General features: G+C 43.1%; 1 protein-coding gene across 6 annotated transcripts in view; it reads right to left on the bottom strand.

The window, feature by feature from the left end:
• The window catches only part of RP1 (RP1 axonemal microtubule associated), a 376,321-nt gene extending 352,143 nt beyond the window's left edge, over positions 1-24,178 (bottom strand). For all 6 annotated transcript variants that reach the window (XR_016235656.1, XM_089335241.1, XM_089335243.1 and 3 more), the window contains exon 1: positions 24,035-24,178. The gene's annotated coding sequence lies outside the window, so the exon portion shown is untranslated. The remainder of the gene's footprint in view (positions 1-24,034) is intronic.
• Between the last annotated feature and the right edge of the window lie 764 nt (positions 24,179-24,942).

The following is a 24,942-nucleotide window of genomic DNA, read 5'->3' as shown; positions in this document are numbered from 1 at the left end:
TCTGAATCAAAACCATGATTAGGGGTCAGCTATTCCACTTCCAATCCAGCTCCCTACTAATGCACCTGAGAAAGCAGCAGAAGATGGCCCAAGTCCTTGGGCCCCTGTATCCATGTGGGAGACCCAGAAGAAGCTCCTGGCTCCTGGCTTTAGCCTGGTCCAGCCCTGGCCATTGTGGTCATTTGGGGAATGAACCAGTAGATGGAAGACCTTTCTCTCTGTCTCCCCCTCTCTCTGTCTATAACTCTGACTTTCAAGTAAGTAAACAAATAGATCTATACAAAATAAAAACAAAAACCGTGATTAGTATCCTCTGATCATTCTCAATCCCATGCTAGTCTTTCCCATTGCTTCTTCAATCTTGCTTTCATTTTTTTGCTCCCAATTCCCCTCCATGCACTGACAACCAATTGCAACCCTCCTTTCATCCCATCCTGAAAGCACTGCCCTCTGTGGAAGCATTGTTTCTCTAAAGATGGCTTCTTTGATGTTGATAACACAAAGTCTTTCCTCTGCATTTGGACTGGCTTTCCATCCAAGGGAATAACTCAAAATGAAAAATGGTCTATAATTTTGCAAATGTAGTCACAGCATTAAGTCATAAGTTGACCTACCAAATGGATATTAAATTCTTTATCAAAAGTGGATTAACTCTAATGGAAATGTAATTCAAAAATAGCAACAGATGTAAGGCAACATGATGGGACAACTTTGCTTTGTAGAAAAAAATTGTATTATAGGATTTAAAATGGCATAAACTTAATAGTGTATGAAATGGCATTTTATTATAATTTTAAGCTTTGTAAGTGGAATCTATAAATATATCTGAGGAGAAAAATGCCAAGAAGGCTAAAGAAAAAATGCATTAGAAAATACAGAAAAGAAATAGACGTTTCCATAGACTCACAGGAACTAGAAATGGAAGAAGTCATTAGGTCACCTTGCTCACTTCCGTGCCAGCTTATCTCATTCTCATGTGTTTATTCAGTCTAATTTTAGATGACCCAAGAATTTGACTTCAGGCACTTGGTTTGTAAAATTGTCCTGCAGTCTAATGAAACTTCAGAGGTTGTTAACACTTCCAGCTTTTCAGCCTAAGTTTGCAACATCCCAGCAGGCTCCAAAGATTCCCTTGGCTTTTGCTGTGACTCTAGTTATAGTACTAGAGAGAGAATTTTCACTTCTCAAAACAAAGATAAGCATTCTCTGAAGATCACCAGGGCTGGCATATTGGAACTCGAGTCCTGATTATGTTACTTCCAATATTACAAACTCTCCCAAAGGCCTAAGAATGTCTAAATTACAAATTGTTTTCTCACTATCCAAATAGTTCATTGAAAGGCATAATAGATGCTACGAGTTATTAAATGTCTATTACCTGCCAGGCATCACCCCAGGTGTTTTATATACAGTGACACATTATTCATTTCACTCTATAGAGGAAGAAACTGAAGCTTTCCCAAGGCTTAAAGAGCCAAAATTTCAGTCAAGTCTATGTAGATAAAATTTGCTTTCCTGCTGTCCTGTGCAATTACTACAGCACCTTTGTCAGATGATGTTGGTACGTAGTTCAGGACTGTCTTAGTCTAAACAGAAGGGCCCTTCCTGATCCTTGGAGAATGTGAGCATGAAGATGGAACAGAACAATGCTCTTCCTAGGAGTCAGCTGCCCGTAAGAATCCTGAAGATAGACTTAGAGAGAAGTGGTAAATGTTGGGGCTCCATCTAGGCAGCTTGATTCTAATGAAGGGATTAGTACATGGAATCAAATGGAAAGAATGAGGAACTCGGACTCAGAGAGTGAAGGACATCTGGATAAGGAGTGGATGAAAAGGTCCCTACTTCTCTAACTGTAAGACAAAGGAACAGCAAATCGGAAGACACAGTGAGCACATTGAGATCGCTGCCTGCTCCATAATGGCATCAAGTATTCTCCAGCCATCCAAAGCTTTGAGTTAGGATCAGAACAGACTGATAGGATGAGATGCAACAAGGAATGTAACCCATAACTTCTGCCTGACACAAGCCCTAACAAGATATTAGCACTCATTCTTATAGCCAACTCAATAATCCCATACCCCAGTCTAGCCAGAGGGCAGAAAATGCCAGAAGACATGAAACTACAATAGAGGATTAGATCTGCCCAGGAAGGTGAGTCATCAGTACCTCCCAGATATTCAGCCTTCAGAATTAATCCTACACTTCAGCTGCTTGAAACTTTATAGATAAAACATGCTGACTAGACTCATCATCAGTTGCTGTCTCTCTCATTCGGAGGGAAATCACTGCACGAGGCTGTCTGTAGCCACTGATTTGCAGCTGTGTGTCTACTAAGATAACACAGAGTGGAAATCTGGACGCTTCAGGCCACTGATGTTTGTTTCCTAGACAAAGGCTGTGATGATTAGATGGGCAGTTCTTGAATCAACACAGTTAACACAGCTTCCAGACCCTGTGGCAAATTTAGAATTAGTACTCATATTGATGATGCATCTAACCCTAGGAATGAAACACTGCACAAAGGAAATGGAAGGTTAACTAAAAGAATTCACTAATTTTGAAAGATTTGATTCCCCTCACTTTTCAGGGTATAATAAATACACTTCAAAGAAAGAAACAAGGCAGACTGTTGATAGACCAGCTGTGTGGCAAAAAAAAAAAAAAAAAAAAAATACACATGACTTGTGTTAAGCACTTAACTTTCCTAAGACTGAAACATAAATGGCTACACTAATATCATTAAATGGACACAAAGGGCCTGATTGCTTGAAGTGTTGTCAACTAATCAGTCCCAAGTAGGAGTTGCTCAGAAGCTTTATTTCCTTGTGACAAGTAGAGTGGGAGGGTTTGGTTCCCTATAGAAACTGAGAAACAGTTTGCCAGGACTTTTACAATACAAATTAGGGTTATGTCCAGGAGGTAGCATAAGAGGTAGGGGGAGCCCTCATGTTCTTATACATGTAAGCAACACACATCTTCATACACTGTATGTTCAGAAAATAGTGGCAAGCTTCTTTCCTCGGTGGAGAATTTAGTATTATGAAGAGGAAAGTTCAGCTTAGGTCATGAAGACCTGATTCAAACTGGTTACTTGCAGCTTTTATTGCTCCCATTTGGTCCCCTCTGAGTACAATTGCAAGATAAGCTTTCCTGGAACAGCCTCTGAAACACAAGCTCAAGAGAGTTCAGTGCTCCCCTCCCCTGTTTGCCTGAATCCTATCCAGCTCATATAATACTTGTAAGGATTAAATGAGGTAACTTGCTTAGCTCAGTGTTTGCACTTAACAAATAGTGGAAGGCTTTCAATGAGTAACTGCACAACAGAACACAGCAGTTTGATTTCTGAAGCCATAATTCCGGATTTTCTTTTTTTTTTTTTATAAGTTTTTTTTTTTAATTTTTTTATTTTTTATTTTTTGACAGGCAGAGTGGACAGTGAGAGAGAGAGACAGAGAGAAAGGTCTTCCTTTGCCGTTGGTTCACCCTCCAATGGCCGCCGCGGCCGGCGCACCACGCTGATCCAATGGCAGGAGCCACGCTGATCCGATGGCAGGAGCCAGGAGCCAGGTGCTTTTCCTGGTCTCCCATGGGGTGCAGGGCCCAAGCACCTGGGCCATCCTCCACTGCACTCCCTGGCCACAGCAGAGAGCTGGCCTGGAAGAGGGGCAACCAGGACAGAATCCGGCGCCCCGACCGGGACTAGAACCCGGTGTGCCGGCGCCGCTAGGCGGAGGATTAGCCTAGTGAGCCGCGGCGCCGGCCCATAATTCCGGATTTTCTTATTCAAAATGTGCCACATGATGCTGGAAGCCAATTAGAAATAAAATATCTCACCTCTAGAGTAACATTCAGTCAAAAGAAAAAAGAAGGTTCTTGAAAAAGTTCATGGAAATGCATATAATGAAAAAATTATGAGGACACTGATGTGGCATAGCTGCTTAAGCTGCCTCCTGCAGTGCTTAGCACCCTGTATCAGAATGAGGATTTGAGTCCCAACTGCTCCACTTTCAGTCTAGCTCCCTGCTAGTGTGCCGGGAAAAGAAGCAGAAGATGGCCCAAATGTTTTGACTCCTCCCACCCACATGGGAGACCTGTGTGGAACTCAGAGCCCCTGGTTTCATCCTGACTCAGCCCCAGCTGTTGCAGCCATTCAGGGAAGGAACCAACAGATGGTAGATCTCCTTCTCTCCCTCACCTCACCCCCTACTTGGCCTTTCAAGTAAATAAAGCTTTTTTAAAAATACCTGATGTTGGCATTGATATAGATAAGCAAGAATTTTTAAAAAAAGAAAAAAGAAAAGAAAGGAAAAGAAAACTATGCATCGATTTCAAACATTTTACACCAAAATAAACTCATCTTTTAAATCTGTTTCTACACAAAACTTTTTAAGGCACCTTACATAGCAAAAAAAAAAAAAAAAAAGAACTGCTGTAGTAAAATTTCAACTAATTTTGTCAGCTAATATTCCTTAAAAATCAGTTGATCCCTCTGAGCTCCTACTTCTATGATTAGAAAATGCCCGTAATGCTTCCATCTCCTACTCTGAAAATGTCTACCATGCTTCTAACACATGGAATTTGTTCAAGCATGCGGTTATCAAAACACTTTACTAAGAACCAGTGATGCCTGCTGATTAACAGCATGGTTTGACAATGGACACACCTGCAATTGAGTCTATTAGGCTTATAAGTTTGGCCTAATTCTGTTTCTGAACTTGTTTGATAAAATTTAGCTGATAACTCTCCATGTGTAGTGAACTGCAGCATAAACTTTGTATGTAAACAAACTGAAAACTAATTTAAGAGGACATTCTTGTACCAACATCTGAGTCTCACTCAGTCACTGCCATTGGGTTTCAACCAATCACAGGCTGCCAACCAATCAGAGCAGGTCCATGTAAGGCAAATGTCTCATGACACTGTGGCTATATAAGGCAAAAGCAGACTCCAACCAAAGAGGTTTTTTCAATATATCATTTCCTATTCTCTGGTTATAAACAGAACTTGCATGTATGTGATGAGGTGGGGCACTCTGGAATGCTGCCTGGTTCTAGAATCTTTTTCTTGCCCGAATAAACCTTGTCAAATTTAACTCACTGAAGATTTGTCTCTAAGAAGTCCCTCCCATATGCTTTTGTGAACTGGGTGGTTATATAATCTAAGATTCCATTTCCTTATCTAAAATGTGGATAGTTTATCTTAAAATATACCCATATTTTATTTTGAGCATTTATGAGATAAAGTAGCATATAACCTATCAAGAAATCATTTTCATCATCATTATCAATAATTCATAACATTTAATTGGTAGTGTGATTGTTTTATAATATACTACCTAAGAAGGAAGTGTGAAATTGATAATGCATTATTCTCAAAATTCCATTTGCCAAAAAGTATATGTACACATAAGAAAGATCACATAAACTACTAACTTTGAATACAGATTCATTATTTTTAGCATTTTTCCTTAAGTTTATACTATGACAGTGACATTTTATCCCTTACAAGTAAATATGTATATAATAATTGACATTTTTACACCAAAAATAAGAAGAAACTCATTTCCTTCCTATTTACATAGCTTTATTTGACTTAAAGATGTGTTCATTTTGTGTTTACATTCCTAGGATAGGTAGAACAACTACAAATAACAACACTAGAAAGAAACCTGAAAGATACTCTGATCCATCAATTTAGTCAAGCCAGGCTTTCAGAAATGTCTATAAAACATAATCTTGGACTATTGACAACACTATTCATACCTATAATCGCCTCAGTGTCACATCCCCTTTGGCCAGTGCTATAGGGAGTCTTAATCCAGAAAACAGAAGCGATGAATATCAAAACTCAAAGTAGAAACAGATGAACTCTTTCTCTGAATAAGTCACTTCCCGGAATTTTCTCTTCCAGACTTCTAGCATTTTCTCTGTTGTTTTAGCCATGACCTGATTTGCTACACATCTATAACAAGGATAATCAATTACACTGTGATCCAAACTGCAGTAGGAATCTATAGGTTAGAATCTTCATTGCGACCCATACAGCATCATTTTTTTAAATGGCTGGCAATGACTTTCCTGGCAACTAACATCTTTGATAAATGTCTTTAAAGCATGAGAAGAAGCCCAATGTAAATTAGAGTACCATTAAGTAATGCAAAAGAAGTAGGAACACGCACTTCCAAGGCTGCTGATGAAGTTGTTAAGGGAGCAGCTGTTGCCAGGCTGATTGCCAGCATTAATCAGTGGTAGGAATCTGACATGTTCATTCTTCCTGTTTCTCCCCAGTATATGTAAATAGCATAGAAGCTGGGAACTTTTCTAAAGCAGTAACTAAAGAGTGATTGAAAAAGTGACACCTTCGTGTATCAACTCACACTCTTGAGTGGGAAAGAGCTCCTCTCAACCACTTGATCATGGTACTACGGAATTGGACATTTTCGGTGCTTCCAGTTGATCAGATGCACTACACTTTCTAGACACCTCATTGGTTTTATTCCATTTCAACAACTTCATTACATTAGGTGACAACTAAATCAAGACCCTTTGCTTCCGAGTCATCACACAATAATCTTCTAGTGCAATAGAGCCTCGGAGTGAAGGATTTGCTTTTGCAGAATCCTTGAATCACAACTGTATCTTCCATTTCAATGCATTTAATAGTAAGGGGAACCCATAGGCTTAGGACAAAATCCATAGTTGAGCAGCTGTAGCTATAAAAATGTTGTCAGGTACTGCAATGGATTGAAAATGATTTTGCCCTGAAACATTCATTCCCCAAAACCTATGTTAATGGTACCAAAAGGTGGAAACTTAATATAATTATGGTATTTGGGGGTGGGCCTTTGGGAAGTGATTAGACTGGCTTTAGGGTGAAGGCACCAGGATGGAAACCAGTGTGGCTTTGAAAGCACACATGCACACTCCCCGTCCTGCCGTGCTCTGTGCCACCTCTACCAGCAAGAACGCCATCCTCAGAAGCCAAGTCAATGGGGCTGCTCTGATCTTGGACTGAGAACCTGAAGAACCATGAGTTAAAATAAACTTTTCCAGGCCAGCGCTGTGGCTCACTTGGTTAATCCTCCCCCTGCGGAGCCGGCATCCCATATGGGCACCAGGTTCTAGTCCCGGTTGCTCCTTTTCCAGTCCAGCTCTCTGCTGTGGCCCGGGAGGGCAGTGAGGGATGGTCCAGGTGCTTCGGCCCCTGCACCTGCGTGGGAGACCAGGAAGAGGCACCTGACTGCTGGCTTCGGATAGGTACAGCGCCGGCTGTGGCCATTTGGGGAGTGAACCAACGAAAGGAAGACCTTTCTCTCTGTCTCTCTCTCTCACTGTCTATAACTCTACCTGTCAAATAAAAAAAAAAATTAAAAAATGAAATAAAATAAACTTTCCCTGGTAAATCAGGCTGTCTCAGGTATCTTTTTGTATTGATGAAAAACTGATCAATAAATTTATGCCGGGTCAATACTGGGCTTTAAGATATTCACTCTTAGCCGGCACTGTGGCTCAGTAGGCTCATCCTCCGCCTGCAGCGCTGGCACCCCTGGTTCTAGTCCTGGTTGGGGCGCTGGTTCTGTCCTGGTTGCTCCTCTTCCAGTCCAGCTCTCTGCTGTGGCCCGGGAGGGCAGTGGAGGATGGCCCAAGTGCTTGGGCCCTGCACCTGCATGAGAGACCAGGAGAAGCACCTGGCTCCTGGCTTCGGATCAGCCCAGTGCACCAGCCACAGCGGCCATTGAGGGGTGAACCAACAGAAGGTAGACCTTTCTCTCTGTCTCTCTCTCACTGTCTAACTCTACCTGTCAAAAAAAAAAAAAAAAGATATTCACTCTTTTGAACAAGTTCCATACTTGAAAGGAGTAGCAAATTCCAATGTAGAATGTGGAAATGCCCTCAATGATACCCTTTGATGGAGAACCCTAGATGGGATTAGCTCTTTATTCAAATCCTCAGCAGGAGAGCAAGCACTAAACACAGAGGAGGCCTGATGATAGGTGGCAGGGACCCAAACACCAGGCAGGGGTATAGAGAAAATTTCTAATTAACTGATCCAGCTCAGGTTGCAAAATTATAAGAAGTAGGAAGTTGTTTTAAACCTGTGAGTTTTTAAGTCATTTCCAGAATGGTTTATAATAGGTAACTGGAACATGCTCATATAAGGGTGCTTCAAAAAATTCACAGAAAACAGAATGAAAAGATAAAATTTATTGTGGTACAAAAATTGAAATCCATGCATAGTTTTCTCATAGCACACATTTTCCATAAACTTTTTGAAGACCCTTATATGCTCAAAGTTCCATCTAAAATTTCACAGACTAATTGAGGCTTATTACTAGGCTTCTTAAAGAAGTAGGAGAAATGGTCCCTGCCTTTATGCCCATCTCTTATCTTTCCCCCTCTGATAATGCCATCTCCCACTTACAGAAAATGTAACCATCTTCAGACCCATTGGACCTGCCCCTTCCTGTATGTAGTAGGACTTTCTTTTCCTTTCACCGAGTGCTGCAGCACAGCCACAAGTGGAATCGGGTTCAGGAAGGCTCATATGTCCCACAAACCCAACCCATCAAGTCCTCAATAATATGATTTCACACTTGTTTCATGGCCTTGTATGCTCCCTTTCATTATGCTGTGCATATTTTCAGGGTCCTCCTAGAAGTAGTCTGAGAAACTATTTTCCTTGTCTGTATGCATGCCATGTGGTGCCTATTGCCAATTCTTCCTCTCTGAGCTCCATAAGTAATGGCCTGGCTTAGATAAATAAGATGAATAATGCCATCACAGTCCGTGTCACAACAAAACCTTTGAATTCCTCTGGTTCTCACCTCTGATTAAAATATATTGATTTCTGACTTTATTGTTTTGTTACTGTGAAATCCATTTTTTGCCGCATAATGTCCTTGTTGTGTGGGTTTTTTTTTTTTTTTTTTGCAAAAAGCAAAATTCTAAAATTGCTATTTAAATGTAAATTTCAGCACTCTTAAATTTGGAGGCAAGACTCTTGTATTGAGCACTTATCACCTTGGTTTCACATGAAAGTCTTTGCTCCTCCCAAACATCACACTAGAACTGAGTTATTTGGTCAATTATTCTCCCAAGGTTGTTATTTTTGGTCTCAATATTAGAGACAAAACATGACTGTTTGACCTCCTTCCCTTTTCACAATAATGATGGTTACATCCTTAAAACTGAATGCCCGTATGGCTGACACAGTACCATTATGAGACTTTTACAGCTTGATTCTATTTGCTTTGGAGGGACTGAAAGGAAAGGAAAGTCTATGCCTCACTCAAGCTGTTATGCCTCATTTTTCTTGGAAAAAAGAAGGTGATGACTGAGTTATCCAAACTTGGTTAAGATATCTGGTCCATTTTAGATCCTCCCCATAATCCAGGGTCACAGTTTTATGGCACAGAAACACAGACCATTGTAATAGACAATACAATAGAAGAAGAGGCCCTGTAAAAATCTCTATTTATAGTCAAGATGCTATTATTAGCAGAAGCTTTTATGCCAAGATTATAAAGAATTAGCGTGTACACCCTGGAGGCTCAGTTGTACAAGCAACAATAACGAACACTCTGATTTTGTGCTTAAATATGTTATCAGACACGTACAGCAATAACTCGATGGAAAAAAAATGGTTATTTTGATGATGAAAAGTAGACATTCAACCTATGGGAATTCTCACATCACCAGCCCGCCAGAGCATGAGCAGTCACTGAGGCGAACCAGGGACCATGTCCTTTCAGAGCAAGCACATCCCCTTTGGCTCATCAGTCTCTTTCAAGGATCACACATCGAGTGCGTACAAGTAGATCAGGGCACAGATCAAGTCTCTCTATTATGTGCTCCGTCTAGGCCCACTTCCTATTCTCCTGGTGACAATAAAGTGGGAAAGTGCCTCAAGAATTAATTCTGTTTATATTTGCATAGCTCAATTCCATAGAAGACTGTCGCTCCCCCTCTTCGTGGAGGAACGACACTAAACCCTGCCTAGGCTTCATATCCGAGTCACGGCACCATTATGTCGCTCCCCCTCTTCGTGGAGGAACGACACTAAACCCTGCCTAGGCTTCATATCCGAGTCACGGCACCATTATGTCGCTCCCCGTCTTCGTGGAGGAACGACACAGGACCCTGCGTTGTTCTTTCGTCTGCTCGGCCCTCCCCGGGTTTGCTGCTGGTTCCTCCCGGGTTGGCTACCGACCCTTCCACCTCCGTGGAAGGGCGGTTCCCCCTGCCACATTCCCCACTTCCGCGGGGGAGCAGCACACCGCCGGCCGGCTCTCTCGGGGGCTGCACAGGTGTTCCTTCAGATAGATGTTCCCCTTAGATGTTCCTGGTGCATGCCGTCTCTTTCCTCCTTTATAGTCCTCCTCTGCCAATCCCAACTCGGCTGTCCACACGCCAAGTACGCTGCTCTCCTCCAATCAGGAGCAAGTCCTACAGTTTATTGGCTGAACTGGAGGCAGCTGTGTAGAAGCTGTTTTCTCCTCTCCCAGCGCCATATTGTGGGAGAGCAGATGCATAGAATAAGTCTTAATTCCAGTAACTTAGTCTAGTCCGAGTTGCTCCCCACAGAAGACTTTTCTGTTTTCAACACTAAAACAACCACAAAATCCACCTAAGTTTTCAGCAAAACGGCATTTTTTGTTGTTGTTTTTAATATCTATTTATCTACTTATTTGAAAGGAAGAGTGACAGAAGGAAGGATAGAGAGAAACAGAGAGATCTTCCATCCACTGATTAACTCCCCAAATGTCTGCAATGGCTGGGAATAGGCCAAGCCAAAGCCAAGAACCCAGAACTCCTTCTGGCTCTCCCATATGGATGGCAGAGGCCCTAGTACTTGGGCTGTCTTCCACCGCCTTCCCAGGCTTATTAACAGGGAGCTGGATCAGAAATGGAGCAGCTGGGACATAAACCAGCACTCTAATTTGGGATGCTAGCATCTCCAGCAGTTGGCTTAAAGTACTGCGCGACAATGTAGGCCGTGGTAGGGTCTTTGGAGATTCCCTAATCTAGTGCTAGAATTTTGCAGACAGCACATGGATAACCAGATGGTTAGGGTCATCCAGCTAATACATGAAAAAACTTGAATTACTTCTAACTTTCAAGGTTGGATAACTTTAATTAAATTGTTGACAAAGTCACTGTCTCTAAATAATTGTTTATTGATCAATGAGAATGAATGGATCCCTATGACTTGGCTTCTTTGCATCTTTCAGCAGGCAGGATGAGTTAAGCATTATAAACTTAGGAGCCAACATTGTGGTATAACAGATTAAGCCATCACTTGCTTAAACATTCCATATCACAGCATAGGATCTAGCCCCAGCTAGTGTGCTTCTGGTCCAGCTTCCTGCTAATGTACCTGGGAAGGAAGCAGACCATGGCCCAAGTGCTTGGGCCCCTGCCACCCATGTGCAGGCAGAATGGAGTTCCTGGCTTCCAGCTTTGGCTTGGCCTAGATCTGGCTGTTGGCACCATTTGGTTTCCAAGTAGATAAATATTAAAAAACAAACAAAAGACTTAGTCAACTGTCATGGACTGAATTGGGTCATCTAAAATATGTTGAAATCTTAATTCTTAGGACTTGTAAATGGGAGCTTATTTGGAAGCAGGGTGTTTGAAGATGACCAAGTTGAGTCACTAACTTTGAGTCATCGAGTTAAGTTAGGTCATTAATCCAATGACTGGAATTCTTGGAAGAAAGGGAAATGTGGATGCAGTCACACACACACACACACACACACACCCCATGCTGTGGAGATGGGAGGCATGTTACCACAAGCCCAGGGGCTCCAACCAGCAGCAGCTAGGGGAGGAATGAGAAGCAGATTCTCCCTCACAGTCCTAAGAACCAACCCTGCCAACACCTTGATCTCAAACTTCTGTCCTCCAGAATTATGAGATAATAGAATACTATTGCCTAAATGGCCCAGTACATGGTGCCTTGTTTGGCACTCCTAGCAAACTAATTGCCTCACCTGCAAAATGAGGAGGTGAATGAATTGATACCAGCCACCTCTCAAGCCTAACCTCTGCACTTCCAGATAGGAGTGTCCCAACACAGTAAGGAGGAGAGGAGTACACTGTGCGCTCCAGGCAAGACTAGCACAGGGACTATGGGGCCTGTCCTTCTCGGAGGGAAGGGAAGGCCTCAATGGGTAGAAACTGGAGACTGGTCAACGGTGCCTCCAGGATGGGCCAATAGCTACCAAACATCACAGAGTTGGGTTCTGCACAGGCCCAAGGCCACCCAATGCTAGGGAGGCAGCAACACAACATTTATTTCAAAGGACAGCCACACACTGAGACTCACATCATGAGTCACTTCAAAAGTACAAAGACATATTTAGATTTCTGTTGGGCCTGATGGCATTTTTCCATGTTTTACTTAAAAATGGAATCTAGTAGGCTGAAAACAGAAATTATGAACAAGCATGCAGTGTCTAATCTAGACCACAAAGCCAACACTTTTTGGTTTTTTAGATTCCTAGGAGAAAGTGTGTTTTTAACACTTTTTGTTTTTCTAATACTTTTTGGTTTTCCAACACTTTTTGGTTTTTAGATTCCTAGGAGAAAATGTGTTCCATGTATTTGCTTATTTGTTTGAAAACAGCAAAGAACAGTTTGATAAATACTCCACACTATGCAAATGGATTCGCAGAACACTAAACATTCATTCAACTGATTTCTGACAAATGAGGACAACATTGTGCCACAATTAATACTGCAATGTTGTCTTTCATCTTCTGTGCCTCCTGGTGAGCCAGGAATAAAGGTATTTGGGTTTCTGGGTTTTCCACACACACACACTAGGGTAGGAAGTGGCTCCGGGCTTCAGTGGTTGCCACACAAGGTGCAGGCTTAGGAAAGTTCTAGGGAACTTGCCGAGTGGAAAGGTTGAGATTCACATGGGTGGGACTCATGACATGGCTTCTCTCTCCCATCTACTGCCTATGACAAGGAAAAGTAAAGATAAGCAGCCAGACTCCAGCATGGGGCAGATGGTCCCCAGATACTCTCCCGTTTGTCTTCTGTGTCTCATCAGAAGGGTGTGAAAGGACCTTTCTTACACCAGCTCCCCACTGCCTGCAGACATCTACCTCCTTATCTCATTGCAATTCAGCCCCTGTGTTCTGTGATCACATTATGCAACGCATTGTGGTGATTTGTTTATTGACTTTCTATTCTGCAGGACTAGAATCTCCAAGATACAGAACGTGTCCCTCCTGTTCACTGCTCTATTACCAGTAACTAGCACAGCACTGGGCAACCACTAGGCTCTCAGGAAACCTTGCAACAACTTCCTCCAATACTTATTTGAGTAAAAGCTTCTGTGCAGGGGGTCAGCATTGTGGTGTGGTAGATAAAGCCACTGCCTGCAATGCCTGCATCCCATGTGGACACCAGTTCGTTTCCTGGCTGCTCCATTTCTAATCCAACTCCCTACAAATGACCTGAGACAAACAGTAGAAGATATACCAAGTTCTTGGGCCCCTGCTACCCATGTGGGAGGTCTGGAAGAAGCTCCTGCTTCCTGGCTTTGGCTTGGCCCAGCCTTGACCATTGTGGACATCTGGGGAGTGAACCAGCATATGGAAGATCGCTCGCTCTCTCTCTCTCTCTGTAATTCTCTCTCTCTCTAATTCTGATTTTCAACTAAATACATTAAAAAATAAGCTTTTGTGAAGAAGTTCCGTAAGAAGTTCCACATGAGGAAGATGTTAGGCAGAGACATTTTGGTGACAGATTCACATTAACCAATCTCAAGGGGAATAATGTGTAATATCAAAGTGCTACTCCATTCATCTTACAGTGGAAACTGCAGCTGGAAACATTCAAGTCAGCATGGCACATGCATTCTATCCCTATTCACAGTCCTACAAGGCAAATTTTGTTACAACCCAAGGTTATATAGAGAGCAAAGAACCAAAATCACATACAAGATGGCACTTCCACCTACAATTAAGTTAGACTTGACACTGGGATCCCAAAAATCCAAGCTAAATCATTGCAAGCATGCAGACAGGCAGCCTTTTCTCAGGCTCTTCCTTGACCAGTCCCACTTTTTTTATTTAAGATATAGAAATTTCATATACCCAGATTTCAACCTATGCATTAGCTATGTGGTAGAAACTGAAAAGAGCATCAGATTGTTCTCATTTGTCATCAGAGCACTTAACTTTCATCTCACAGAACTTGAAAATATCTGTCACCGTTCATGTTCACACCCAATTTCCTAAAGGACAAAAGAACTTAAATGTTCTAATGTTCCTGTCCAGAGTATGTCAAGATCAGCCCAAGATATATTCATGACCCCTCCCAAAACCCACACTTCTCACACTGAGAGGTATAAACATTTCTTACCCAGTTTTTTATGGGGAAAGATCAATCAACAAACTCTCAAGTACACCACCACCAGTTCTGGCCAACTGATCCAATTCAATTCAGCAAAAAAAAATTTTGAGTGTGATAGCAGGGATTGCTAGCTGTCTCTAAAAATTAGTGTCTCCTTTTCAATAAAATTATTTTTGGGGGTTGGTGCCCTAGTGTAAGGGATAAAGCTGCCGGCTGCAATGCTGACATCCCATATGGGCTCCAGTTCAAGCCCTGGCTACTCCACTTCAATCCAGCTTTCTGCTATGGCCTGGGAAAGCAGTAGAAGATGGCCCAAGTGCTTGGGCTCCTGCACCCATGTGGGAGACCTGGAAGAAGCTGCTGGCTCCTGGCCTCAGATGGGCATAGCTCCAGCTGTTGCAGCCATCTGGGAAGTGAACCAGTGGATGGAAGATCTCTCTGTCTCTCTGTCTTTGCCTCTCTATAACTCTTCTTTTCAAATAAATAAATAAATCTTTTAAAAAATTATTTTTTTCAGGTACATTTCTCACTCTTTATTTCAGCCACATGTCACAGTTGTAACCACTGTGTTAGAAGCAATAGTGTGGTGTGGTACTTCCAAGAAAGCTCCCAGATTGGGAAAGATAACCCTCTTCTTCCTTCTTCTTCCTTCCTGTCCTAGAACGTGGTTGAATTGCTGGAGCTCTAGCAGATATTGTTGGCCCTCTTATGATGTTGGAAATAGTGGCCAATCACAACAGAATGAAATTATAGAAAGGATCTGGTCCACCATACCAGATCCACCTTACCAACCCTGGTCTATACAGTCAAATTTTTTAATGAAAATGAAATATAACTAACTGTATTTTTCATGCTACTTTTATTTTAAGTCAAAATTATCTGAGAGAAACTCCTACTATGTGCCAACAATTAGGCTAGAAATAAATCTTCTGGGACTGGTGTTGTGGTATAATGAACTAATCTTCCACCTGCAACACTAGCATCTCACAAGGGCTCCAGTTCAAATCCCAGCTGCTCCACTTGTGGTCCAGCTCCCTGTTGATGCACCTGGGAAGGCATCGGAGAATGGTCCAAGTCATCCAGCTCCTGAACCCATGTGGGAGTCCAGGAAGAAGCTTTGGCTTCTGGCTTCAGCCTGGTCCAGCCTTGGCCACTGCAGCCATTTGGGGAGTGAAGCAGCAGAAGGAAGATCTCTCTCTCTCTCTCTCTCTCTCTCTCACACACACACACACACACACACACCCATCTCTGTAACTCTGCCTTTCAGATAAATAAAATAAATATTAAAGAATAAAATAAATCAATCTTTCTCTACTTCCTCTAGTCATAACACATACGTGGACAAGAAAATACACAGTTTGGAAATATGGACAAAGCCAAACCTAACAAAATAATCTCAAATAGATCACACCAACAATAGATATTTCTTGCCAGGATTTTACAAAATGCTTCATAAGACTCAAAATTTCTCTTAAGAAGAAAGGGTGTGAGTGACCCCTGGAGCAACCAAAGCCCTCATGCAAGTGCACGTCAGCAACCAGTGCCTATGTCCCACTGCCGCCACCACCAAGCCCAAGACAAACCTCACAGAAGATTGCATGATTGTTTTGCTATACCTGCTCGCTTAAAGACAGAACCCAAGACTAAAAATGCCCCTGCACAAAGGGGAAAGAAGGGCTCCAGAGGGTAAAAGGTGACAGCTGAAGTTGGCAAGGATGGGAATGACCCTGTGGAGAATGGAGCTGCCACACAGTCACAGGAAGCTGCAGCTTGCTGTAGGTGCTGAGTGAAGTGTGTGCCTTTCTGATAACTGTGTGCCTCTGGTGACTGTCCAGTGAGAAGTACTATTTTTTAATCAAGTTTTATAAAAATGCAGAATTTTGTTTTACTTTTTTTTTTTTTTTTTTTGAGCCGTATTGTTAGCACACAGAGCACCCTGTTGCTATTTTGTAAAGGGGCATACATCACTAACAGAATGTCTCTGAAGCTGGATTGATGTGGGGGAAAACACATTTCCCTTCTCTTCTAGTTTTGAGAGACTTCTTGGATTCTCTGCCATTGATATTGGCACCATGGCACGAAACTTGTAGCGTCAAAAAACTAAATTTGATTTTATATCCTCTTTCTCCTCCCTGTGCACCTTCAGCACAGGCTTAACTCCTGTAAACCCAGAGACCTGCTGCGATCTGACCCCCCAAAAATTTGTTACCAGCATGATAGGCAATGTGGACTTCAAAGTGACACCATTGAGATGGGGTCTCTCAAAACAGCAATGGTTTCTTTTCTAAACTGTAGATCTTCAGCTGATAATTCTGCCATTTTCATTTCATTTCTTGAAAGCCAAGGTCAGCTTGTGAAAAGTTGTTAAACAACATGCTAAATGTGCAATGCCAACCCTCACACTGAACTTCCCCTGTTCAAAGCATCAGATGAAGACTTCCCTGGGTTCCACAGTGGCTTTCTGATTTTGGTGGTCCAGTGAAGAGGGGAGTTTGAAAGTTGTTGAATACTGTTAATGACTGTGACCATGCCCTGATGAAATACAATGATTATTTATGAAAAGGATCTTTAATAAAGCTGGATGCAGTGTGACTTGGGGGAAAAATTCCCTTAAACAATCTCACATCTATTTATAATGGATTCTCTGTCACACAAAGAAAGATGACTCTCCCTCATCCCCACCCTGAATCTTCAAAGTGAGTTCCAGCTTCCCAGTGCTTATTGCATTCAAAGTCCATTACACTGATAGATAAAATAATGACCTCAAAACCAGCAGGAGGATTCTCCCTTCTCCATCTCACCCATTAAAAAGTAAAGTTCTGGAAGCCTGCACGCCTATAGTTTTACTTTTCCTCAGGAAGCTTCATAACAAGTGAAATACCCATGACCTTCATAAGCTTTGAATTATGCTGTAAAAATAAAGCCATTTTTAGTTTCCAGAAATTAAGTTAAATCTGAGACTGTAAAAAATGAAAAAAACAAAAATGCATAGATATTGAGGTCCATATTAGATTTTTTTTTACCGATATGCAATGAAAGCTCTCTCTACACATTTTTCCAAATGTAGGCATCTCACTCTCTGCCTGAAGACCTTAACTGATGAATAACAGAGTACATTTTATGACTAAAGGGGAGACATGTTCAAAAGGCATTTGGATGAAAAGAAACAAAACAGTTGCCAATATTGAAGAGGGGTTTTTGAAGTTTTCTTTTGAGAAGCAAAAGTCAAGCTGAGTTTTGAACTACATGGACTTAAGTATTGAACTTAGCTATAAGAAAATAAGGGAGTATCCAAGGCTAAGTCTGGGCCCCGAACTGTGGCCTGGCCTTGTTTGTGAATTATTGAGTCAGCTTTGCCTGCCGAGTCTCCACCAGGGTCCCACGGGGCTTTCCTGGGCTAGCTCCTCATGGTGCACCCAGTTCTAATTTAATTAGTTCTAATTTAGTGCATTCTCTCCGGCCTGTTAAGGTTGTTTTGTGTCTACCGTATAGTCACTGCTGATTTGAGCTCTTCAGTATTAAATCTCTGTCTTTCCGTCTCAGAAGAGTTAGGTGGAGGCCCAGGGTCTGGGGATCTACAAGTGGTTCTGAGCTTAGCTGAGGGTTGCCCCTTGCAGGTCTCCCCAGCCTGCCCCAGGTTATAAAACCACACTTCACACTGGAGAAGATTACTACCTAAGATAGCCCTAACAGGAACAGCTGGGATGAAATAGCTACCCAGTACCTGCTTTTTTTTTTTTTGACCACGCCTTTGAGAGTGGGGCTTTACCTGGTGAGATCCTTCACTCTGCTTAGAGAGCACAGACTGAAAAGTATGCGCCTTCTTTCTTTCAGTGACTTGAAAGGAGGTGACACAGAGGGTTTATTATTAAACCTTAACATTTTGACATACCTCTAGAATAGCTTAGGATAAGTTCAATGCTTCCCCAAACAGGCCTACAAGTCTTCCTATCTCCCTGTCTTGTCAGGTGTTCGGGTTGAGAAGGGTTGAACAGCATTGTTAGGGAAGGTGTCACTGCTGGAACTCTGCCCCTCCCCACACTTAAGACAATTCTGTATGAAGTCCTGACCGCCAGTTTTGGAATGTCCCTCATTTGGAAAGACTGCAGATGTGATTAGCTGACACCAACTGAGGTCACACTGACATGGGGAAGCCCCTAGTCCAACAGGACTGTGTCTCACAGGGGAAAACTGGGAGACAGGCACACACACCAGGAGGGCATGTGAAGATGAAGGCACAGATAAAGGTGATGCTTCTATGAGCCAAGGAACACCAAAGATTGCCAGCAACCACTAGGAGCTGGAAGAGGCCTGAAACAGATCCCTCTCAGCCAACCTGGCCACAGTCCCCAGGAGGAACCAACGCTGCTGACACCTTGTGGTTTCGCAGCCTTTCCAGACTGTGAGAAAATTAGCTTCTGGTGGAAGCTGTGTTCCAGTGGCCCCAGGACACTCTTAGGAAAGGTCTAACAAAAGTCAAGGCCCTCAGCAGTCTAGAGCAACCAGGCCTGGACAGAGCCAGAGCCCTCCAAACCCAGCTCTCACCCCAGAAAGTAGCAGTAGAGGGCGGTATTTCTCTCAAACCCTTCACCCTGGATCTACTGTTGATGGAATTTGTGAATTCCCTCTGAGCATGCCCTATAAGATACACATAGTCAGAAATCCCAGATGCCTGCAAGAGGCGCCCCCTCCCTGTGCTAATCTTACACCCATATTCACTTATGAATATATCCACTATAATAAATTTGATTCTGAGTTTGAAAAGCTGAAGAATTGTTTTAAATTCATTTTTTAAAAAGATTTATTTATTAATTTTGAAAGCCAGAGTTACAGAAAGAGATCTTCTATCCCCTGGTTCACTCTCCAGCCAGGCTGAAGCCAGGAGCTGCATCCAGGTCTCCCACATGGGTGGCAGGGACCCAAACACTTAGGTAATCTTCTGCTGCTTTTTTATTTTTTATTATTTTAAAGATTATTTATTTGAGAGGCAGAGTTACAGATGGAGAGAGGAAGAGACAGAGAGAGAGAGTTCTTTCATCTGCTGGTTCACTTCCCAAATGGCCTTAAGGGCCAAAGCTGGGCCGATCCAAAGCCAGGAGCTTCTTCCAGCTCTCCCACATGGGTGCAGGGACCCAAGCACTTGGGCCATCTTCCACTGCTTCCCCAGACCATCAGCAGAGAGCTGGATAGGAAATAGAGCAGCCAGGACACAAATCGACACTCATATGGGACGCTGGTGTTGCAGCCAGCAGCTTTACTTGCTATGCCACAAATTCATTTTAAGTTGCCTCTCCTAAATTCATTTTAAATTGCAGAATATTAGCTGTAATATTCTATCTTTTTTTTTATTTTTACTTTTTGACAGGCAGAGTGGACAGTGAGAGAGACAGAGAGAAAGGTCTTCCTTTGCCGTTAGTTCATCCTCCAATGGCCGCCGCGGCCAGCGTGCTGCGGCTGGCGCACCGCGCTGATCTGATGGCAGGAGCCAGGTACTTATCCTGGTCTCCCATGGGGTGCAGGGCCCAAGCACTTGGGCCATCCTCCACTGCACTCCCTGGCCACAGCAGAGAGCTGGCCTGGAAGAGGGGCAACCTGGACAGAATCCAGCGCCCTGACCAGGACTAGAACCCCGTGTGCCGGCGCTGCAAGGTGGAGGATTAGCCTAGTGAGCCGCGGCGCCGGCCCATGTAATATTCTATCTTTATTTAAACGAGTTGGGGGACTATCCATTTATTTCTCAGCCAATTTTCTACACTTTCTGCAGCTACAGTACTTTGTTGTGATGAGTGATATTTATACTAATGTCCTGCATTTCTGTTGAGTATAGTTATTACAAAGGAGGGTATTTTATAAAGTTCATGGATATTGAAATTCAAAGATAAACCTAAGGGCTACTGTGGGGAGCAGCCCGGACTGGACTGAGTTACTGGAATTAAGACTTATTCTATGCATCTGCTCTCCCACAATATGGCGCTGGGAGAGAAGTAAACAGCTTCCACACAGCTGCCTCCAGTTCAACCAATAAACTGTAGGACTTGCTCCTGATTGGAGGAGAGCAGCGTACTCGGCGTGTGGGCAGCCGAGTTGGGATTGGCAGAGGAGGACTATAAAGGAGGAGAGAGACGGCATGCACCGGGAACATCTAAGAGGAACATCTAAGGGAACACCTGTGCAGCCCCCGTGCAGCCCCCGAGAGAGCCGGCCGGCGGTGTGCCGCTCCCCCGCGGAAGTGGGGAATGTGGCCAGGGGGAACTGCCCTTCCACGGAGGTGGAAGGGATAGTAGCCAACCCGGGAAGAACCAGCAGCAAACCCGGGGAGGGCCGAGCAGACGAAAGAACAGCGCAGGGTCCTGTGTCGTTCCTCCACGAAGACGGGGAGCGACATAATGGTGCCGTGACTCGGATATGAAGCCTAGGCAGGGTTTAGTGTCGTTCCTCCACGAAGAGGGGGAGCGACAGGCTACAATTGTGGCACAATGGATTAAGCCACCACTTGTGATGTCAGCATCTCATGTAAGAGTTCTTGTTGGAATCCTGGTTACTCTATTTCTAATCCAGCTCCCCACTAATGCCCCTGGGAAGGTAGGAGAAGATGGCCCAAGTACTTGGGCTCCTGCCACCCATGTGGAAGACAACGATGGAGTTTCAGGTTCTTGGCTTTACCCTGGCTCTACCTTGGCTATTGTAATCATTTGTAGTCCAGCAGATAGATCTCTCTTCCTCCCTCCCTCCCTTCTTCTCTCTTCCTCTCTCTGTCACTCTGCCTTTCAAATAAAAAATAATAATAAATCTTAACAAAAAGCTAAGGATAAGTATTTTGATGAAAAGAGCTTCGAAAACCACTTAGTTTTTTTCATAATATGCATTTTCCATGAACTTTCTGAAGACTTCTTCAAATATGATACCATGATATTAATTCATTCATTATCAAGATACATCATGAATTGAAATACAGCATTCACCAACCACGCATAGAAAGTAGTTTCATGGATAATGTTGTAGCCATATTTGTTACTGATCTTTCTTATTCTTTCAGTCAACCTAGAGTACAAAACCTAATGGCAAAAGTTTTTACATTCTGCCAGTTTTCACCTGAAAAGCTACAACATACTTTTGTATAAGCTGGCCTTCTGTGGTATTTACTTTTATATGACATACACGGTTCAATCATGCCTGATAAACTTGTCTAGTGTTTCTTTGAACTGATGGAATCCTTCAACTGTGGTATTGCCTTCCTTTATTGTGCTTATCTGTTTCTAAGGGGGCTGTTTGCTTCTATGTTATGTTGCTATTAGATAAATCCAAGATGGTAAATAAACACAAACAGAAACTAAGCACCTATTGCTATGGTGTGGATAGCAAGTAATTTCAATAATCTCTGTTTACTCAGGATCTCGGTTAAAATTGTGAAATATATAAACTCTAATTTCCAGAAAAGAGGAAAGACAGTAATTACATGGTATATTCTTGTGAAAGTGCAATGCCTTTCACTGTGAATTTAGAAAATGAACTAAGGAGGTTGATGCTTTATTCAGAAGCTCTAGTAGCAGAAGTATTGCTTGATTTCATTTTCAATCCATAGGGCAGGGTTGACCAAACCTTCTCCCTGAGGAGTCTTGTCTCCCAAGCTCATGTCACTCATCTAATAATTCCACACCCACCGCCACTCTCTTTTGCTGTGTGGCCTTCCCCCAGTCAGCTGTGCTCTTTAACACTGGGTCTCTCCTCCTGAAGCTGCAAAGTGATGCCTGACTCCAATGCCAATGGGAACACCTGAGTAAGCCACACACCTACCACCCCATCAAGGGCTCCAGTTCTAGACCCACACAAAGCAACTGAACACCACAGACACAGAGATGTCACTAAATGTGCTGAAGGTCATGTGGGTCTCCCTGCTTGGGTGATAACAACACGTGAGACCCCCAACAAACAAGTTCTTTCTGTTTCTCCATTGAGCGCTCACAATGTGCCAAGTGCTCTACGTGGTGGGCTTACACAGCCATACTATCACTCCCACTTTACAGATTTGGAAACAGAATCTCAAGGAGTGAAATAAGCTAGGGCAGGCATTGTGAATGCTGCACAGTGCTGCCTCCCATGTGGAAGCCGTGGTATCCAGCAACATTCTTGTATCTGACGTAGTGTGGAATGGTGGACTCCACACTGAGCAAATTCTCATAGGGGTTTCTCGCCTGCATCCCCCTGGTGCCTAATCCAGGACTCTGGAACCTCTGCAAAGCAGAAGAATGAACTTGTTGGTCCCTGGCACTCTTTCCAGCTCCCACATTCTTGGTGCATGTGTGTAAAAGCCTGCACAGCCGACAAGGAGCAGCAACTGAACTGAAATGAAACAAACTTCCACTTGACCTGATGAGGAAAAAAACCTAAAACGATAATCAGTAACCAGCAGAGTGCACTCACTTAGAGCATCTCACTCAATTCCTCCCTGTCCAGCAGTCCTGGAAGGTGGGGGAGCTCCACTTCCCTCCTTACTCCATGAGGAGCTCTGAGTTGCTGGTCTACCTTCACATGCCCAGGAGAGACGTGACTCCTTGTCTGTGCTCTTGCCATGATGTCCTGGAGCTGCCACTTGCATGCTACATTCTCCAGGCCGGAAATAATGTCTATGGTGGGACTGCTACCAACTAAACTTGAAAAATTACAACCTCAGCAATGTAAGAAATTAATTTACCATCCAATTTAGAAACCACAAAGCCAGGCAACTCTTCCTCGCAGCTGGGGACTGAGTTCCTGTAAATCTCCACTACGTTCTCATCATATTCTTGTCATAGTCTTTGATCTGGCTGGCACTTAGGAGTCCCTAACAGTCATCCCACATCAGACTCTCCCAGTAGCCCCCTCCCTGGTCCCTGCTTGACCCTTCTGTCCCGCTGCACTAGGGCAAATGGCAATGATAACTTCAAAACCTAAGACTCTGTCACTTTCCAATGGTTCCCTGAGGCCTTAACGATCAAATTACAAGGCCCATGTATGGGCCACAGGTTTCTTAACTTGAAAACTTTTGCCCCAACTTCCTCTCAAAACCAGAATGTATTAGAAATACATAGGAAAAATAGTTCACTCACTTTCCGCATAGTAACCAGGACAGAGTTACATAGCTTAGGCCTTTCTTGCTTTCTTTACTATCTTTGGAATATATTCCACACCACGGAACAATCTTCCCCATTCAAGTAAAACTTAAAAGATGTTCTCTCTGGGGGCTGGCGCCATGGCGCAGTAGGTTAATCCTCCACCTGCAGCGCTGGCATCCCATATGGACGCCGGTTGTAGTCCCAGCTGCTCCTCTTCCGATCCAGCACTCTGCTACGGCCTGGGAAGGCAGTAGAAGATGACCTGACCCAAGTCCTTGGGCCCCTACACCCACATGGGAGACTGGAAGAAGCTCCTGGCTCCTGGCTTCGGATTGGTGCAGCTCCAGTCGTTGCAGCAATTTTGGGGGTGAACCAGCGGAAGGAAGACCTTTCTCTCTGTCTCTCCCTCTCACTGTCTGTACCACTACCTCTCATATGAATAAATAAAATCTTTTTTAAAAAAAGATATTCTCCCTTCCTAAAACTAACTGTAAATCTTAAAATGTTTAATTATCATAGTTGCCATTTAATTGTCAAAAAAAAAGGCAAGTAGAAAAGAAAGCATGGTTTTACCTTCACTTCTGAAATGTACGAAGAACTCCTTCAAATGTTTCTAGAATGTCTTAATCTAGAGAATTACAGGTTGGCAGAATCAGAGCAAAGAACTTGACCTCACCATGAGGCTGTTTCTCAGCTGCTATTTCCGTGTGAACCTGGATTTTCTCTGTGCACGTCCAAGGGAACAGTGACTTTACACTGTCACTGTAGCAACTGCAAACACCCCACCTAACTCCCAGACCACACACACTGGCAAAGACTAGAGCTAGTCTGGGATTCCTAACTGTTGTTCTGTGGCAGGGAGGGGGTTCCTCTCATTCTGATAAAAAAAAAAAATGTACAGACCACCGCACACAAGTTAAATGGCAAACAAAACTACCTCTTTTGTTCTTTTTCTAGTCAATTGACCTTTTGTGACATGAAATACAATGTGATATAGAAACACAAGAGATTATTTTTATCTCATTTTCAAGTTGATGTGTTCAATATTTGTCTTGGGAAGTACATCTTAGTTCGGTTGGACAGCATGAGTGGAGGTTGTGTCTCCCTAACAAGCAAAATGGTTCAGTCCAACAGATATTTGTTTGGTGCCTGCTCCCTTTAAAATATGGGCCTGCAAGAAACAAAATTTCTGACTTCCAAGAGCTCACAAGTCAGTTATCTTTCAAACAGAGAAGACTATCTACTTTTCATTTGTTTCTCAAAGAACCATGTAGTACATATGCAGGCCAGGCAGAACTGGACACTGAGCAGCAAACAGCCCTGCACAGATGGAACCTGGAGTAAAATATGTGAAAAATGCATCAAATCGTTCAACATCATCAATACCCTCATTCTGATCACCAGAACCCCCAAATGAAGGTCTAAGGTTTTTTTTTTTATTTTTTTTAAATAGCTTTATTGAAATACAACCGGGGTTGGCG

This window comes from Oryctolagus cuniculus, chromosome 6, assembly GCF_051225735.1.
Source record: "Oryctolagus cuniculus isolate XC-2025 breed Fujian yellow rabbit chromosome 6, ASM5122573v1, whole genome shotgun sequence".
NCBI lineage: Eukaryota > Metazoa > Chordata > Mammalia > Lagomorpha > Leporidae > Oryctolagus > Oryctolagus cuniculus.
Note: the sequence above shows the minus strand (reverse complement) of the source record. Positions and strands in the feature narration are given on the sequence as shown.